The sequence below is a fragment of the Octodon degus genome, unplaced genomic scaffold (assembly GCF_000260255.1).
Source record: "Octodon degus isolate 3935 unplaced genomic scaffold, OctDeg1.0 scaffold00026, whole genome shotgun sequence".
NCBI classification, from domain to species: Eukaryota; Metazoa; Chordata; class Mammalia; order Rodentia; family Octodontidae; genus Octodon; species Octodon degus.
In genome coordinates, this window is record NW_004524602.1 from 18,203,843 (window position 1) to 18,209,254 (window position 5,412).

A 5,412-nucleotide genomic window follows, 5' to 3' on the forward strand; every position below is an offset into this window, starting at 1 on the left:
ATAATAGTTAATACATTGCATATTGTTGTCTTTGTAGTGGTTATTCATTGTACGAGATGCAGACATGATTTCCACTCCAAACACTATTAGTACAAATCTTTCTTCTCATTGAATTAAGAGAAAGTAGCTGTATGTCTGTCCTATTTTGTATATACAGATACGAAATGGTCCTTCATGTGCATCCCCTTTTTTTTCTTTAGTTTTGTCAGAGATGGGTATTCTATTGTCATTTAAATATTATAGGTGAATGAATTCATCAAAACATTCCAATATAGTCCAGTAGTCTGTAATAGTAGTGGGTTTTCTCTAAGACTGGCAATGTCAGAAGTTGGGGTTTTTTTGTTTTGGTTTGGTTTTTTTGGTGGAACGGGGGATTGAACTCAGGCCCTTGCGCTTGCCAGGGAAGCGCTTATTCCACTGAGCCATCTCCCCAGCCCCAATGTCAGAAGTTGTTGACTTGAGCCTTTTACAGCTCAGCATATTATTATGGCTTTACTTTTCATACCTCATTTTTATACTTTTCTGCTGGATGGTTAAGACCAAGATAAAGCAAGACCTATATAACAAGAAATGTAGCTTTTGTATCTGGCAAGGTCCGTCAGATCCCAAGATTTAGCCTGCAGCCCTGCACCACAGTCTGCAGAGCCTTCGGCAGGGGAGCAAAGTTTGTCTGGCTCCCAGTTTGGGGAGGTTTCAGTCTGCAGTCGGCGGGCTCCAGGCAGGGTAGCAAGGGGGAAGCAGTCCGCAGCAGGGCAGGGCAGGCCAGGCAGGGGGCGACAGAGCACAGGTGGGCAGTGATGGCTGCAGCTCTTCCTGGTCCCTTAGGGGAGCACGCACACCCAGGGTGGGGCACCCCGAGCCCAGCATAGCACATTCTAGATTCAGCCAGCCATCTACAAAAAGCTCCACCTATGAGCGTATGAGGTTTGGAGACAGAGGGATACTTAGGTGCAAAACCTAACACACGCTGGCCCTAGTCCTAAATGTACCTCTGACCTTAACCTAAACCTTACTCTTCACTGTAACCCTCCACTAGCACTCGAAGTAGTGCTAGCCTTGACACTAGCCTAACTCTGAATTTAACATTTTGTTTTTGTTTGTTTTCTTAAAACATGGTCTTTTTTTTTTTTTTTTTTAATTTTAGGGAAAGGCCTACAGGGTGTTCAGGGTCTCACTACTAGATCGGACTCTAGTGATCTGCCTGTTTACATCCTCCCAAGAGCTGGGATTACAGGCGTGCATCACCACGCCCAGTCTCAATTGCCGTCTCAGTGAGCCCCGGGGGTGGGGCCCGCACAGCAGACCTGGGCATCGAATCCCCAGCTCCTGTGAATACTTGCAGAAAACACGGTCTTTTCATGTAGCCAAGCTGGGCTCGAACTCACAGTGATCCTCCTGCCTCCTGCCTCCTGCACAGAGTGCTGAAGTTCAGGCATAGCACTGACCTTACCCCTAACATTACTACTTCTGCATGAACGTTATTCCTTAGTTAATGCAGACTTACCTGGCCTGCAATCTGCCAAACAAGGGTACACTGAAGCCTTAAATAAAAGAACCAAGTGGTATGGCTTTTAGGGCTCCATGAGGATCAAAATCTCCTGTAGCAGAATTCGAGGTTCCCTGGGTCTAAGACAAAGATCTTGTCCAGCTGGCCCATGCTTGTTTGGTTATCAAATAAAAGAGGGAGAGCTGAGGAAGGTGGAGTCTGAGCAGGCCCGTGGAAGCCCACTCGAGGAGTCTCCAAGTGAGACACTTATTGCAGGAGAACTGTGTTCTCTCCAGGCGGGCTCCACCCGGGAGTGAGGTGCCTGCAGCTGCAGTCTTCATCTAGTTAGCTGAGGTGGGTGCCAGATGTCCTTGGCTCTGACCTTGCCTTATCCTTTGAGGAGTTCTGGTTTCGCCCACCATGACAGGCCTCAGTGGGACCAGTGACCCATAGAGGTCCACTTATCATGAGTCCAGTAACCAGCTTCAGACAAAGGTCCTAGGCTGTGGACAGACTCACAAGTAAGTATGAAAGCCAACTGGTTAATTTTATTTTATCTATTTATTTATTTTTTATTTTAGCGAAGGGTCTACAGGGTGCTCAGGGCCTCACTACTAGATTGGACTCATGGTGATCCGCCTGTGTACAGCCTCCCAACAGCTGGGATTACAGGCGCTCGCCACCACACCCAGTCTCCAACTCGTTAATTTTAAATCCTGCTCAGAGCGACTTCATAGTGGTCTCTACCATAGTAGAAATCTAAACTGAACCCTAATTTAAAAATGCTAACCCTAACCCTAACACAACACTAACCATACCAACAACCTTAAACCTAAACCAAACCTTAAAAATAAAGCTAGCCCTCGCCCTAGATCTAAACCTAAACCTAACCATAACCCTAAGAGGAGGCCAATATTCACCTTACCTCTAGCCCTAGCCTTATCCTAAGCAAACCACAAACCAAACAGTAACCCTAACCCTAAACCCCAGCTCTAACCCTAACCTAAACTCTAACTCTATTCCTAACGTTAAACCACCACTATCCCTAGTCCTAATGTTAAACCTTGACCTTAATCCCTAAACCAAATCCCAGTCATAGCCCTAACTTCACCCCATCCCTAACCCCAAACCTAGCCCTAACCCTAGCCCTGACCCTAACCAGAACATAACCCTAATCATAACACTAACCAACCAAAACATTACATCTAGCCCCATCCTTAACCCTGACACTAACTCAGACCACAGCATTTCCACTTGTCATAATACTAACGTTAGTCCTATCCCTAATACTAACCTCAGCACCAAACCTAGCCCAGGTCCTTACCCTAACCAGAACCTGAACTCTAAAGTTAATCTGAAACTAACTTGAAAGCTAAACCTAGCCCTAGCCCTACATGGATAGAACCCTAAATTTAACTGTAAACATACCCCTCAGCCTAACCCTATCTGTAGATATAACCCTATCACTAGCCCTAGCCCTAGCCCTAGAACTAACCTTAATCCCTAGCATAGCTCTAAACCAAAAATTAACCCTAACTCTGGTGGAGCCCTAACCCTAATATTGCAGTCAGCCGAGTTAGATAAAAATATTGTAGGCAGTCAGACAGGGCCCAGCCCTGGAAGGAGACAGCACAGAAGATGAGATGCCTTACAACTGTGGGAGGGGCGGATGCTCCTGCTGGGAACCAGACCTAAAGGCCTAAAGGCCAAGCAAATGCTAAACGAGTAGCACCTGGGATTGATATTCTAAATAGGTATCAATCACCTGGAAAGACCCAAGTGCGTCACTAGCCCAACCCCCAACAGAAAGAGACCCTGTCCCGCATTCCAACCCCAAAAGGAAAAGACCCTGTCCCATATTCATGCCCGCTTGCTACGTGACTCGCTTTCCCATTTGATACTGGATTTAATCAGTTTTACCTGAGCAACGTTGCTTGTAATCCCATTGGTTGGCCATAGTTTTGTCCCACCACCTGCCCACCTAAGCAAGTTCCCTTTCTCCACCTTAGTCCCGCATGGTTTTACACTATAAAAGTCCCTGGAAGAGACAGCTTCCCGGGGAACTACCTGCTCGGGCCCCCCTCCTGTCCCTCTCTTGGACAGGAGCTTTCTTTTCCTCAATAAATATATTCTGCTCATAACCTCTGTTTGTTCCTAAAATTCATTCTTCGGTTTTAGAGAACATGAACTCATGCAGGTCAGGTCGAGAGATCTTTATAGAACCTCCCTATATCATTTGGAGGTTCCCTATATGGTTTGGAGGTCACCCACCCGAGATCAGCTTTTCTCCCTGTATCACTAACTCTGGGGCTAGATCTAACCTAACTCTAACCCTAACCCTAAAATCTAATCCTACCCTAACCATAACTCTATCCCTACCCCAACCCCAACCCCTAGCCCCAGCCCTAGCCCTAACAATCCTAACCTGAAACCTGACCAACCCCGACCCAACTCTCACCCTACCCCTAACCCTACCAGTTCCCCTGGCGGATCCTGACTCCCCTCTGGATTTGGGCTCTGTCTCACAAGTGTTGGATCTTGCCTCCCTGCTGAGGTGGGGGCTGGTTCCTCAGGGGAGCAAACCCGGAGCCCCTACTTGGAGTGCAATGCGCAGTGTTTGCACCTAAGGAGCAGATCCTGCTTTCCTGCTTACTGGCCGTTTGTTCTGAAGAGCACACTTGGACCCCAGCTGGGTGGCTGGGGGCTGGCTTCCTCCAGGAGCCAGTGCTGATCCCCTGGGCTGGGCTCCCCACTCCAGCTGACAGAGTGTGGCCTCCAGGCCAGGCTGTCTTTGCTGAGGGGTAGTGCATGTGTCACTCAGATTTGTTTCTAAAATGAGCCTGGAAAATGTTCCAGGAAGAATTTATTTCTGTAGACGCGCTCCTGCCAGGCCCAGATTGTATCTTCCTGGAAACTTCCTGGCTCATGAAGGAGGCAGGACATAGGACTGGGGCTTGATTCCAGGGCACTGGTGCAGGGCCTCGGGTCTGTGGCAGGGCTGTGGCAGGGCTTGTGGGGCGGTGGCTGGACTGCAGAGGCCTGGCCCTGGCATTGGCTTTGGGAGCTGGGGGCACCCAGTTGCACCCTTCCACAGGGACACCTCTTCTGCAGACATGGGAACTGGGATGTCCCGCGTGGAGCCCGTCGGGCTGGAGGCAGCTTGTTCCCTGTCTTCCTCCCTTTCCCCTCCTGTCTACGGAGCAGACCTGTGAGGCTGAGCCTCCTCGGCACCTCTAGGGCTCAGCCCTGTGGCCCCCAAGCTTCCCTCCCTCTGTCCTCTCCTGCCCACCCTGGTGCCATAGGTCAGGGCAGAGGCATCCGGGTCACCCAGGTGCACCCCAAGTCGGGAGCACCAAGCAGGTTCCTCTGCTGGGGAGGGGGCGCTGCTGCTCACCAGCACCCAGACATGTACCAGAGTTGGAGGCGGGTCCCTTCTCCCCACGGAGCCCTCGCGGGGCCCCAGACCTCCCCACACCTCACCTCCTCTTTGGTTCCTGCACAGCCAGCACAGAGCAGAGCTGCCCTGCACTCCAGCCGGCCAGGGGGTCCTGCAAGCTATTTTCAAGATTTCGAGAGGCCCAGAGGAAGTCGCGCATTTGCCTTGGGGAAGTTCCCAGACTAAATAAAACACAGGGCACTTTTTTGCTTTGGGTTGGAGCCGCCTCAGCTGGGCCTGATAGACGGGGTTATCTACCCTGATCAGGGGCACTAATTGGCAGTTGGATGTCTTTGATAAATAAAACTTAAAAAAAAATTCAATAAATGTCGTTTGTTGAGTAAAACTTTCAAAATATGGGGTCCCTTGGGGAAAAGAACTAAAAAGAGGAGTTTTTGTGGAGAAAGGACAGGAAACTTCTGACCTGCAAAAATGTCCTATTTTCATTCAAACAAAGCACACACATTTAGCCACAGCGCTCTGAGGCCAG

General features: G+C 49.5%; 1 pseudogene; it reads right to left on the reverse strand.

Annotated features, from left to right (window-relative positions):
* The window catches only part of LOC101590284, a 10,160-nt pseudogene extending 5,078 nt beyond the window's left edge, over nucleotides 1-5,082 (reverse strand).
* Nucleotides 5,083-5,412: the final 330 nt, after the last annotated feature.